Source organism: Suncus etruscus, chromosome 2 (assembly GCF_024139225.1).
Source record: "Suncus etruscus isolate mSunEtr1 chromosome 2, mSunEtr1.pri.cur, whole genome shotgun sequence".
Lineage (NCBI taxonomy): Eukaryota > Metazoa > Chordata > Mammalia > Eulipotyphla > Soricidae > Suncus > Suncus etruscus.
In genome coordinates, this window is record NC_064849.1 from 65,387,472 (window position 1) to 65,401,443 (window position 13,972).

The window sequence follows — 13,972 nt, forward strand, 5'->3', positions numbered from 1 at the left end:
CCTATAAATATAATGTGGAGAATTTCCCCAAGACTTTTTCCATCTGTGTCCCCTTCCATTCCATGCTGAGTCTCCTGTCTTCTCAGTTCCTCTTCCCCTACCCCACAAAAAGCACAAACCATAAGTCAAAGAGTTGTAGACACATTTGGCATTTGGCATACTAAAGCCTGGGTTTCTGTTCTCAGCTCTATATGATCCCCTGGACATGAAGAAACAACCCCTGAGTGCCACATAGGGAGTAGTCCCTGAGCATTATTTGAGCACGACCCAAAACAACACAAAAATTAACTCAAAATTAATCGCAGGTTAAAGGTAGAGCATAAAACTTTTAGAAGAAACCATAAGAAAAACTTCTATAGCCTATTAATATGGTAGATGTATGTGTATGGGTTGGTTTTTTGACATGAAATGAGTCTTGGCAGCCTCGTTGGCCATGACATATAACATATAATGCTTTTATATATTGAAATTCTATTTGCTAATATTTTGTTAAGGATTTTTGTGTCTATTTTCATGAGGGATATTGTACTGTAGTTCTTTTTATTTTTCTTTGTTTGGAAGTCACACGTGGCAGTGCTCAGAGATTACTCCTAGTGCTGCATTCAAGAATCACTTCTGATGGGACTTTGGGGTACGGGACTCAAACGTGGGTGACTGTATAAAACAGGTATCAAATCTGGGTGCCCTTGTACAAGGGTGCCCTTGTACAAGGGTGCCCTTGTACAAGGGTGCCCTTGAGTGCTGTACTATCAGTTCAGCCCAATTTCTTCTTTCTGTTTCTCCTTTTATAATTTTTTGGTCTTTGGTTTTAGTATCAAGATAAAATTCATAAAAATGATTGAGAAATGTCCTCAAAAAGGAAATAAAAGAAATTCAATCTGGAAAAGAAGTTAAATTATAAATATTTGCAGGTGACATGATATACATATTTTTATAAATCTACAAGCTCCACTAAAAAGCTATTGGAAATAATAAATTCATATGGTATAGTGGCAGTCTACTAAACCTGTGCAAAATTTTTGTTTGTTTGTTTGTTTTGTTTTTGTGAAAAAAAATCAGGAAGTATAACCGGAGCCCAGACTCCAAAACGAGGATCTAGTGAGATTCAGGTTTGGAAGCAAAGGATGATGCAGGAAATAATCCACACAGTGAAAGGTACAAGAACGAGTTCAGAAAATTCATCACTCCAGCAAGGAGTCCAACCACCCAAGTTTTCTGTTGCTATGAAGGAACACAGCTCAGTGAAAGAAGGCCAAAAAATGAGCCCAGAGAGATAGCACAGCGGTGTTTGCCTTGCAAGCAGCCAATCCAGGACCAAAGGTGGTTGGTTCGAATCCTGGTGTCCCATATGGTCCCCCGTGCCTTCCAGGAGCTATTTCTGAGCAGACAGCCAGGAGTAACCCCTGAGCACTGCCGGGTGTGGCCCAAAAACCAAAAAAAAAAAAAAAAAAAAAAGGACAAAAAAGGAGCTTCTGCCTTCCTCAGACCCCTGCTTTTATTGACAAGAATTGGGCCCCACCCTAGAGTGGGAGAGAAATACCAAGTAAGGAATATCCCATCAGCAGATCACACCCTAGGGTGGAGTATGAATATTGATTAGGGTGGGAGCAGTAATCCAACAAAAAAGCAAAATGGAGATGGCTTAAAGAACATGCCTCACAAGGGGGAAGCCCTGGATTTGATTCCTGGTATTGCCTGGTCCATGGGTAACTGCCCCAGAAATAATAAATAAAAATAAAAAGCAATCCAAAGCCGGAGAGATAGCGCAGTGGTAAGACCTTTGCCTTGTACGCAGCTGACCCAGGATGGACCTCGGTTCGATCCCTGGCATCCAATATGGTCCCCCAAGCCAGAAGCAATTTCTGAGCACATAGCCAGGAGTAACCCCTGAGCATCACCAGGTGTGCCCCCCCCAAGATAATAATAATATAATATAAAATAAAAAGCAATCCATCTGTATTCATACCAAAGTAAAACATGTCTAAGGATTAATTTAATAAAGGAGATAAAAAACTTGTACAAAGAAAATTGCCTTGCACATGGCTAGCTTGGGTTTAATCCTAGGTACTCCATATAGTCCCCAAGCACTGTCAAAAGTGATCCTGAGCACAAAGATAGGAGTAAACCATGAGCATTTACTGGGTGTGGCCAAAAATAATCAAAAGGAGGAACCAGAGCAATATTACAGTGTGCCTTTTATGCAACCAACCCAAGTTCAATAATAGCACCCTATATGATCCTCTGAGTAATTCCAGGAGTAATTCCTGAGGGAAGAGCCAGGAGTTAGCCCTGAACACCCCGGGGTGTGACCCAAAAATCAAAAGAAAAATATAAGAGAAGGAAAATGATGAGAAGAGGAAATGAAAGGAAGGAGGAATGAGAAGAGGACAGGAGAAAAGAGAAGAAGAGAAAGAAAAAAGAAGAGGAGAGGAAAGGGAGAATGAAAGGAAGTGGAATAGAAGGGAAGAGAAGGTAGGATGGGGAGGGAAGTGGGTGGGATAAGGAGGGGAGGAAGAGAAGTGAGGAGAGGGGAAGAAAGAAGAGGGAAGGGGAGGGCAGAGGAGGGGAGAGAAAGGGAAGGGGATGGAAGAGAAGGAAAGGGCAGGGAAGAGGAGGGAGAGAAGGGCAGGGGAAGGAAGAGGGGGAAAGGGAGGGGAGAGGAGGGAGTGGAAGGAAGAGGAGGTGAGTGAAGGAAAGAGAAGGGGAGGGAAGGGAAAGGAAGGGGAGGGAAGGGAAAGGAAGAGAAGCGGGGGAGGGAAGGGGAGAGGAGGGATGGGAAGGGGAGGGAGGGGAGGGAAGGAAAGGGAAAGGAATGAGAGAGAAGGGGAGGGGAGAGGAGGGAAGATGACACCAGCAAGCACCACAACTAGTAGTGTGAGATTACTAACAATCACCTCAACCAAGTGTGTGATATGTCCATTCATCATAGCAACAGCAAAAGGAAGGGCAGAATAGATGGAAGAGCTGAATAAACATTTCTCCAAATACATTCAGGTGAAAAACAGGAATGTGGAGGGGAAAAGCTAATTATCAGGATGGTGGTTTGGATCCTGGCATCCCATATGGTCCCCCATGCCTGCCAGGAGTGGTTTCTGAGCACAGAGCCAGGACTAATCCCTGAGCACCACTGAGTGTGACCCAAAAACAAACAAACAAACAAACAAAAAAAAACAGAAAGAAATGATGAGGGGGCCGGAGCAATAGCAAGTGGGTAGGGCATTTGCCTTGCACACAGCTGACCCAGGTTCAATTCCCACGTCCCATATGGTCCCCTAAGCCTGCCAGGAGTAATTTCAAAGTGCAGAGTCAATAGTAACCCCTGAGTGTCACCAGGTATAGCCCAAAAAATCAAAAATAAAATGTTAATTTTTATGATAATATGACCCAAAAATGCATAAATAATAACAGAGAGGTGTAATCTCCTCTTCCGTATTTTTTATTTTTTAATTTATTTAAAGAAAATGCATTACATAGTTGACATAACTTATAATAATACACTTTTAGGAAGACCAAAAGCAACATGTTTTTCTTTAAAAATAAAAAATAGAAAGTTGAAAAAAAGACTAAAGAAATGGAAGAGAAAGGAGAGTATTTTTGAATACTATTGACTCACATTGAATTCAATGAAGCAACGGCAGAAAGTTTAGTAAGTTTTTTTTTTAAAGGATAAGAGTAAAAGAAAATACAGCAATAACGGTGTAAGAGTGGCAAGTGTTTTTTGCATAGGCCCAGAAAAATATGGGTAAATAGAAAAAAAGGTCTTGTCCTAAATACAAAGAAACCTTATCCCTGAAGTTCTCTGGCAGAAGACCAACTCTGGGCTCCAGGCATACTAGGTTGTCCAACCCCTTAGTCATTTTCTGTGGTGAAATTCTTTTCTTCCGCACATTAGCTGTTGTTGTCGTCCAGTTTCTGTAGTTAAAGATTCTGATTTATGTGCCAGAAGGATTCTGGTTTCTGTGTTTTATCAAAGTCAGGATGTGGAGCATCCTCCAGTTTCACCTCACCCTCAGATGAGGAGCATCCTGCCCTGCAAGCAAGTTGCTGCTGTCTCTGAGTCATCTGGGTGTGAAGGGAACAGTCCTTAAAGTAAAGTCAATGCCAGGGTAGCGACAGGGTCTCCCCTGGTATCCTCTTCCATATTTTAAGAGATTGGGTAGAATTGGCCAAACCTATCTCACATGTTTGAAAAACATGTTCTCTTTATTTTCTTTCTTATCTTTATTACTTTCTACCTTCCCTCTTTCACTCTGAGTTTTCTCCTCATCTCACTTCTGCAGCAGGGCCTTTTATCCCACTTCCAAAGTACATATAGAATCCTCTCCTTCACTCCATCATTACTCTAACTGTAGTAGCCTCTGTGTGTGTGTGTGTGTGTGTGTGTGTGTGTGTGTGTGTGCGTGCGTGCGTGCGTGTGTGCGTGTGTCCTCTCAGGGCTTACTCTTTTTTTTTTTTTTTTAGGACTTGCTCCTGATTCTGCTCTCAGGACTCACTCCTGGCAGTGCTCAGGAGGACCACATTGAACCCGGGTCAGCAGCATGCAAATCAAATATCCTCCCCACTGTATGATCTCTCTGGCACTACAGTAGCCTCTTAACTGATCTTTTCACTCCGCATAACCATTCATCCTCACTCTGCAACTAAAATTCACCCAGCAGAACTTGGGGAACTACTTCCCACCCAGCCCTCAAGGGTCATTCCTAGTGCTGACTGAAGGACTACACAGTGCCAGACCTCAGTCCTAGGGTTCCCACACATGACACCTGTAGTCCAGAGAGCCATTCCTGGATCCAGATTTCTTGTCTCAAACACAAGTACCTCTGCATAACACCCTATAATGGTTCATATGCACTCAGAAATCAAAACTTAAATTATATTTTTGTTTTTGAGCACACCTGGTGGCATTCAGGGGTGACTGCTGACTCTGCTCTCAAAATTACTCCTGGCAGGCTCAGGGGACCATAATGAATGCCAAGGTATAAACCTGGGTCAGCTATATACAAGGCCCTACGAGCTGTGCTAGTGCTCCAGCCCCAAAACTTAAATTCTTTACTTGACTTGCAAAGTACTATAGGAGCTACAGGAGTCTTTTATTCCCCCCATGTTGGCTCGCCACCATCACAAGCCTGCCCCAGTCCCTCCAACCTTTTTTTCTCCCAGACCTGGCAGCTCAGGTTTGCCCTGAGAACTTTATTGCCAAGTGAGTACGACTGAAGCAGAAACACCACAGGATTAAGAGAAGAGACGGGAATAAGAGTTAAACAGCATGGGTCAGCACAGCTTCATGGACTGAGGGTCCTAACTGTCCTCCATGTACATTTATTCCTTACAAGCAGTAATCATCAAAAAAGGAAAGAACAGGGGGGCCGAAGAGATAGCATGGAGGCAGTGCGTTTGCCTTGCATACAGAAGGACAGTGATTCGAATCCCGGCATCCCATATGGTCCTCTGAGCCTGCTAGGAGCCATATCTGAGCATAGAGCCAGAAGTAACCCCTGATTGCTGCTGGGTGTGACCCAAAAACCAAAAACCCCCAAAAAAGGAAGAACAACATTCTTTAGTCAGATTCCCAACTATGTTGATCTGTCTTGGCTAGACTTTTACACATCCGAGGGCCTTAGTTTATCAGGATAAACGTCTTTGTAATGGAACTTCTCAAAGGGATATTCTATCAGCAAAGGAGACAGAGAGATAGAACATTTACAGAATCCCCACTGGGGTAGCATTCTGCCTCTGGCATTAGCATTCTAGGTTGAAAGTTCCCCAAACTAACCATCCTGTTCTTCTCCAAACCTTTATGCTTAGAAGCTCCTGTCACAGTCCCTGGACCCTTGTTACTACCTCACGCAGACTTTCCCTGACCACCTGGGCTGCTGCAAGGCAGCCTTAGGGGCTCCTGCTCTCTTCATTCTCCTTTATTTTCTCAGTACACTTTTCTCTGCCTCACACTTTTTCTTGTTGATTTATTACTTTGTCTATCAGAATGTAAGCCACAAGTGATCATGATAAGTATTATGTAGCATTTATTTTGTTCTAAGAACTTTTACAGATCAAACCTATTGTATCTTCACCATAATCCCCCAAAACTGCACTTCAACACTTATGTTTCACAGGATAAAAATTAGGAAAAGAGGGAGAGCAACTTGCCATGGTCATACAGCCTGGAAAGAGTGAAGCTTAGATAAAAGACAAGCAGTTGGTTTGACTCTATTGGGTATGCTCTTATCCTTCATGCTTTATGCCCTCATGGGAGTGGGACCTTACTTTACTGCTCTGGGCCCTGATAACAGTGCCTACTAGGCAGAAAGCATGAACAAAATACTTGTAAAAGAGTCAAAAATATGTTGTATGTCTAGTTTTAAAACTAAATTTACCTTGAGCCAGATTTATCTGATTCCAACCGTCAAGGTTAATAGATTGGAGGATTACAAGGTTCAAACCTGAATTTCATTGAAACTTGTATTACACTTAATCTTAAAAGATGTTTATAGACTTCTGGGGAAAGTATATGCAAAAAAACAGGAAGATGACAGCATAGTATAAGAGTCATACACGAAGAGTTTTTGGAAGGGATGGAAAATTGGGCCTGTGAGTTCAAATGCATGTGTGCTGGGTTTTGAAGGACCTGGACAGGCAGAAATGGAGGAAAGAGGGTAGATGAAACTAGTTCTTTCTACTGTTTCTCCTTCTCCCTCACTGCCCCCGAAACCAACCTTCTCTGAGTCTGAGATTGGGTTGATAGAGATAGACTCTGAGAGATGCCTCCAAATTACCCAGAAGGAGCCCCCCATAGGGACTGTCAACAGCCCAGAGCTTCTGTCTAAGCCTGTGCTGAAAGGAGGCACTGCTGGCCTAATCAACCACAAAACTAAAAGCCAAATGACCTCACCCTTCCTCAGCCTCTGTCCATTTCACCCCAAGGCCCATCAGATTCAGACCATCTGATAGAGCCATTTCATTAGAGCCAGTGCCAGAAGGAGGTGGTGCAGCCCAGCTGGGCTTCCCAGAGGCCCATTTCCTGAAACTGCTAGACTCTAGAACAGCTAGAGGCATGTCTAGCATTGGAGCTCCTGGCTTCTCTGTCTCCAAAGTCTGGCCAAAGGAACTAACCTCCAGGCCCCTCTCTCTGCCTGCCTTTTCCCATTGAGGTAGTGACTAGGCTGGAATCATGAAGTTGAAGTTCCCAAGAGGCAGCCTATTGGCCTAGTGCAGATTATCTCCAGCTTCCTCCTACTGCTCCATGTGTACTAGGCATCTAGTGGCATTGGCAAAAATCCCTGCTCCCACCCTGGAGCAGGGACAAGTGGAATGAGGTGGTACAAGTATTGAAGCACAATGCAGGGAACTCTAGGGGCTGGACAGATAGTACAGTGGATAAGGTATTTGCCTTGCACATAGGCAAGGTGAGGTCAATACCCACCAGCATCCCACAACTAGACCAAGCCAGTCAGAGTAAATTATTGAATGTAGAGGCAGGAGTAACCTGTGAGATAGTGAGGTAAGCCCCCAAATCAAAATAAACAAAGAAAATATGCATAGGACTCCAGGGCAACCTTAGGGACTTCAGGAAAAAAGCCCCAGTCCTGCTTACACAGTGAGGTTTTGCTTTGAGGTGCTAGATCACCAATGGGGACAAAGTCTAGAATTCCAGTGAGAGCCAAAGGCAAGAACTAGAGGGCCTGGCATATGGTCCTGGATAGGGCTTGGTGCCCATCCCCCAGCTCCCACCCAGTTAGCATCCTTCCTGAGGTCATCACTCTCCCTGATCTCTGAAGACTAAAAATAGAGATGGCTTATTTGGCCATGAGATCCTGCGCTTGATTTATTAAAAAAATGAAATGGTGGTGTTTTACTGCAGCCTTACTGTGCACTGGAGATGCTAAAGTAGTATCTGGCTCTCAAACCCATGAAACACTGCAGGAGGCTCAGGCTATAGAGAAGGGTCATGCCAACCCCCTGATATCCATCCCTAAGACATTGTTCAGGTAGGTGAAAGCACCAGAAACCCTACACATCATGAGTGTTGTGAGAGTAAACCCTTGCCTTCTGCTGAGACCATCAGCAGGGCCACACTGTGGGGAGGAGGCAAGTGAGCTCAGACACATTCTGGGGGTGAGGAGCTCCACTAACTTAAGACATGACACTTGACCTTTCACTGGCACACAGTGTGGTCTATCTTCAAATGGGTAGCACAGTCATGCCTGTGTCATGGGATTCAGGAGAGGACTGAACAAGATACTGCAAATAAAGAATGGAGCACAGTGCATGGTACCTTAGATATCACTCTGTGAAAGTCCCCTCTTCTTATCTCTTCATCTGCAAAAGGACAAGAACCCAGAATATCAGGGTGCTCTCCATGATGCCCTTATCAATGCCACTTGCTGAAGCAGTATGGCAGAGGTGAGGTGGGGAAGGGGGAGTAGGGAGAGGGATGACCTAGCTCTGGAGTTCAAAGCTGTTGGAAGCTTTGAGGAGGTACTTCCACCCCATGCTCCTGCACCACAGAGCAGTTGTCACAGAATGGCCCAGTGTATAACTGCTGGTCCAGGTCTCCAAGGCCAGGGTAGGTGAGGGGGTGACAGGGATGAGTGTCAGGAAGTGCTTATGCAAACATGCATGGAAGGGAAGGGGGAAGCAATGTGTTCCTGGTGCACTGCCCTAGTCCTCCCACCTAGCACTGGTGCAGGGCACACTCTGGTCTCCATGGTTACCCAGAGCAGCTTTGCCCAGGAGGCCTGCAATGCAAACAGCAGGAAGGGAGCCTGTCTGGTTGCCAAGTGTGGAACAAGGCATTGCTTAAGGACAAGGCTGGAAGGAGGGAGAAGATGCTGCACCCCACCTCCAGCAGAAGGAGCCTCTACCTGGAAGTGAATTTCACAGGCACCCAAACCTCATATGTGTTGTTGGCACAGTTGTTGATGCCATTTTTCTCCAAAGATGTCACTTTTAAGACTTTTTTTTTTCATTTGTTTTTCATTTTGCTATTTTCATTAGAAAGAGACAACTAGATATGAATCTGTCTTTAACACATGCCCGGTTCCCCATTTAATGAGGAACTTCTGTGACAAGTAACAGTTGCAGCTCTATGAGGTAAAATTCTTCTCCAGAAACTGAAGAAAATGATGAGTCTCCAGCAAATAGAAAAAAGAAAAACACCTGCAGTCCCATGTCCTATATTCACATCTGTCTATGGATTGGAAGTTTAGCTCAGTTCCCCAGGGTAGCCTTGTCCTCAGAGGCAGAAGCCACCAGGGATACAGGCAACCTCCTCAGGGCATCTCTCAGTACAACAGAAACTATATCCTGTGGGTCCTGGAGCAATAGTACAGCAGGTAGGACACTTGCCTTGAATGTGGCTGACTTTGGTTTGATCCCTGCTTCTTCTATGGTCCCCCCAAGCCAACCTGGAGTAGTCCCTAATCACCAAGCCAGAAGTAACCCCTGAGCACTGCCAGGTGTAGCCCCCAAAATAAATATAATGATAATAAAATTAATTTAAAAAAATAAATTATTCAGAGAGAAGATGGAGCCTGAGTGTAGTTCTAAAACTTGGGTTTGCTTCATTCCTTCTATCTGTTTGCTGGTTTCTTTTGTTAGTTTGTTGGTATCTGTTTGTTGGTAGGGAGTTTGGCTATGCCCAGGGGTGGCTCTGTACTCCGGAAGCACTCCTGGCAGGCTCAGGCTCAGGCTCACGCTCTAAGCTCAGCTTCATCATATCTCAGATAGCCTTAACTTTCTGCCTCTCCAGCTCTCCAAATCCTCTTTGCAACCTTCACAACTCTAAGAAAACTACAGGATTTTCACACCAACTTCTAACCACACAGATCCAGGGACAACGACTCAGAAAAAGTGGTTGTGAAAAGGACTTACATGTGCCAGCTGGGTGGAAACCTGATGGAAGTTTCTGAGCCCCCAACCCCCACTGCCCAGGCACCTTCACCCACTACCATCTAGGGCTCCAGGATCAACTCCCTGCCAATCCCCTGAAGCTCTGCACGCCCCCCCCCCATTAGAGGCACATAGCATGGAGGCCTCCATGTGGGCGTGGGTACCTCAGTGCACACACATAGAACTACCCCATGGCTCCCCAGGTGGTAAGAGTAAGGCCACCACCACCCCCCCTCAGGGGACATGCAAGCTCTTTCAGTGCCACTGGTGACAAAGGAGGTCTTAGCCTAATTCTCAAGAACACCCATTCCCAATGCCAAAGCCACCATAGGAAGCAGTGGGCTTAGAAAGTAGGTAGGAATACTAGGAGATACTGGGTTTGGGAGATCATGGATTCCCTTTTCAGAATCTCACAAAACATGTCTCATTTTGAGGGGACAGGCAGGAGAGTCAGGGGGATACAAGTGTTCTATCCTTTTAAGGGGTAGTCACAGTCCCTAAGGCGATCCTTAGATCCCTCTATCCTTGTATTTCAAGTTTAAAAGCCCTACTTCATAGAGTACCTAGCCCCTCATTCCCATAAGGAATGAGAAGAAAGCAGGGACCTGTTTTCCAACACCATAGGCAGCATATCTAAGCTGAGGTGGGCAGCCAGAGAAGCACAGCCATCTCTAGAGCATTCTGGAATCCTAATTGGAGGAGCAGATCAAAGCAGTATGTCCAGCCAGCAGTGAGCATAGAGAGGAAATGCAGTGTCTGGCCGCTGGCCACACACTATTACCCTCTCCTATTACCAGCTTCTCAGGCCCCATCCTGACCCCTGGTGGCTGCCTGTGGGGTGGGCAGAGAATCATCTCAAACTTGTCGCTGCCCTGGGATCTAGGGCAGTTAGCTGGTCCTCATCCAGTAGCCCCATGTAGCAGGTCCGGATCCTCACCAGGTGACAGTATTTGGAGTACATGAGAGGGCTCGAGGCTCTGCATAGCATCTGTAAGAGCTTTTCGGTGTAAATCCAGCAATCAACCAGACAAATGGATATGAAGAAAACACTGGGCGGGGGGGGGGGGGGCAAGGAAATGGTTCAAAGGACTGAGGGGGGGTGGTAATGGGGTCTGGGGGGGAGCTACATCTCTAGCATCACATGGTTCCCTGCCTCAGCACCACAAGAGTGGCCCACCAGCAGTTCTGGGGTCCCACAAAAAGATAAAAATCTTTGTATCTGTCAAGTTGACAAGAAATGTGTATGAGTTTCATGTGCATGTGTGTATAGGTGTGTGCTACAGCTAGATGTTAGAACTGGTCATAGTGCAGTAAGACTTGAACTCCCAATCAAGCACAGTTGGAGAGAATATTAATATGTGCCATTACCCTAGAGTTGATTCCAGCAAGACAAACCCAAAATCTGAAGGCTTCTCTCTTCTGACCCTCTGTTAGGAATCCAGCTTCCAGAGATCAATAATAGACTAAAGTAACATCACAACCAGAACTTTAAAAATGGAACAGAGGGGGCTGCAGCAAAAGCACAGCAGGAAAGACATTTTCCTTGCATGAGGCAGAAGACCCAGGTTCAATCTCTAGCATCCCATATGGTCACCTGAGTCTGCTAGGAGTAATTCCTGAGTGCAGAGCCAGGAGTAACCTGGGTGTTGCCGGATGTGGCCCAAAAACAAAAACAAAAAAAAAGAGGGAGGGACAAGATTAGCTATAGGTACTAAGTGCTAAAATCAAATAATGAGTACATGAGAATATGCATGTTCTCTTTGTTTTTTGTTTGCTTTTGCTCTGAAGCTACATCGGATGATACTCAACCCTAGCAGGGCTTGGGGATCATGTAGTGCTAGGGCCTCTTTCAGGCAGCATTGCTGAACTACACCTCCAACCAACTTAGAAGTTCTTTATGCTACATTTTTGTATGTATATGCTTGAAATTTTTCATGATAAAACATTTTTTTTTTATTTTGGGTCACACCTGGCAGTGCTCAGGGGTTACTCTTGGCTCTATGTTCAGAAATCACCCTGGCAGGCTCGGGGGACCATATGGGATGCCAGAATTCGAACCACCGACCTTCTGCATGGAAGGCAAATGCCTTACCTCCATGCTATCTCTCTGGCCCCAATAAAACATTTTTAAGATGTTTTTAATCTTTGGGACTGGAGCGGTGGCTCAAGCAGTAAAGCATCTGCCTTGCCGGCACTAGCCTAGGACAGACCATGGTTTGATCTCCAGGGATCCCATATGGTCCCCCAAGCTAGGGTGTGGCCAAACAACAACAACAGCAACAACAACAACAAAGAAAATAAAGATATTTTTAATATTTCATTCAAAGATTCAAGGATTTTTACATTAATTTTTAATAGCAAAAATTCTGCCAGTGACCTAAAAATGCAGTTAGTACTGCTAAATAATTATACTTTTATGTAGAATATTATACAGGCATTAAAAATTCAAGAATGTGGGGCCAGAGTGATGGCACAGCAGGTAGGGTATTGGCCATGTATTTGGCCTGCTTGGGTTTGATCCCCAGTGTCCCAAATGGTCCCCTGAGCCTGCCAGGAGTGATTTCTGAGTATAGAGCTAGGAGTAACCCCTGAGCACTACCAGGTGTGGCCCAAAATCAAAAACAAACAAACAAACAATCATTTAAGAATTTTTTAATGACATAAAATATTTGGTGCATGTAGGATATAAAAATTGCACATACTGATTTAATTTAATGTTAAATAAAAGTACCTATAAAACTGTGAAAATATACTAAAATAATTATGAAGTTCGATTATGGGTGATTTTTTTTTTTTGTTTTTGGGTCACACTCGGCAGTGCTCAGGGGTTACTCCTGGCTCTATGTTCAGAAATCGCTCCTGGCAGGCTCGGGGGATCATATGGAATGTCAGGATTCGAACCACTGTCCTGCATGCAAGGCAAATGCTCTACCTCCATGCTACCTCTTTGGTCCCTATGGGTGATTTTTATGGTTGATATCATACTATTTTTTCCTAATTCTGCAATAAAAGTTATGCTTTTATTAAAAAAAATTTGGGGTAGGGGGAAGAATGATAGCACAGTGGTAACGCATTTGCCTTGCATGCAGCCAACACAGAATGGACCCCAGTTCAAATCCTGGCATCCCATATTGTTCCCTGAGCCTGCCAGGAGCAACTTCTGAGGGCAGAGCTAGGAGTAACCCCAGAGCACCACTCGGTGTGACCCAAAAACAAACAAACAAAAAAACTTGGAGGCCAGAGATAGTTTGGGAATTAAGGTACTTGTGCTGCATTCAGCTGATGCAGTTTGGGTACAACAAGCACAGAGCCAGAAGTACAACAAGCACAGAGCACTGCTGGGCATGTCCCCTACCAAAAAGGTATGCTAATTTGAGAGTTCAAGTTATATTCAACTCCAAGAGCTTTTACAGATTACCTGTGCAACATTAAACAAATTAACTTTTGGATTCATCACTGGTAAAACTTATATTCCAACCTGTTTCTCAGAGCCCCAGATAGTGGGTATTTACTATTCAAGCCAAACATGTACTGATGTAATATAAGAATACATATATATATACATATATTAGTATGTATTAGAATAAATTAGTTCCATTGAATGAGACAGAGGCCCGACCCATTTATTATCCCATATGTTTACTCATCTATTTCTCCCTTCTTTCACTCCACTTTGTTTTTGTTGTTTTTTGCTACTGTTGCTGCAGTGACCAAAAATCATATACACGTTTGAGTGGGGTGCTGACCAGAGGTAACACACTTCTAAGAAGCTTACACATATAGATGCCAAGAGTTGCACACCTGGCCATGGTGTGTGCACAGGTTTAGAGGTGGAGCTCACTGGAGGTTGGGTGCTGACACAGCCTTGGCTGCAGTAGGACAGAGATTGCATGCTCCACAGTGACTGGAATCAAGCAAGAGACCTCTGAGCCATCCCCACCCCACCTTGACATTGTTCCTCAGAACTGAAGTTTCCACAGCCCCTCTAAAGAGCTGGCGTGGGTTATATGATCCAGAATATGCAAAAGTTTAACAGCCATCAAGCAGTTAGCAACAGGAGTCAAATACAGGTTCCCAGGGTTCT

General features: G+C 44.6%; 2 protein-coding genes across 2 annotated transcripts in view; both read right to left on the reverse strand.

Moving 5' to 3' along the window:
* LOC126001133 (dehydrogenase/reductase SDR family member 2, mitochondrial-like) overlaps nt 1-13,972 on the reverse strand; it is a 159,177-nt gene that overhangs the window by 44,507 nt on the left and 100,698 nt on the right. The window lies entirely within an intron of this gene.
* Nucleotides 1-13,972, reverse strand: part of LOC126001132 (dehydrogenase/reductase SDR family member 2, mitochondrial-like) — a 230,772-nt gene that overhangs the window by 43,487 nt on the left and 173,313 nt on the right. The window lies entirely within an intron of this gene.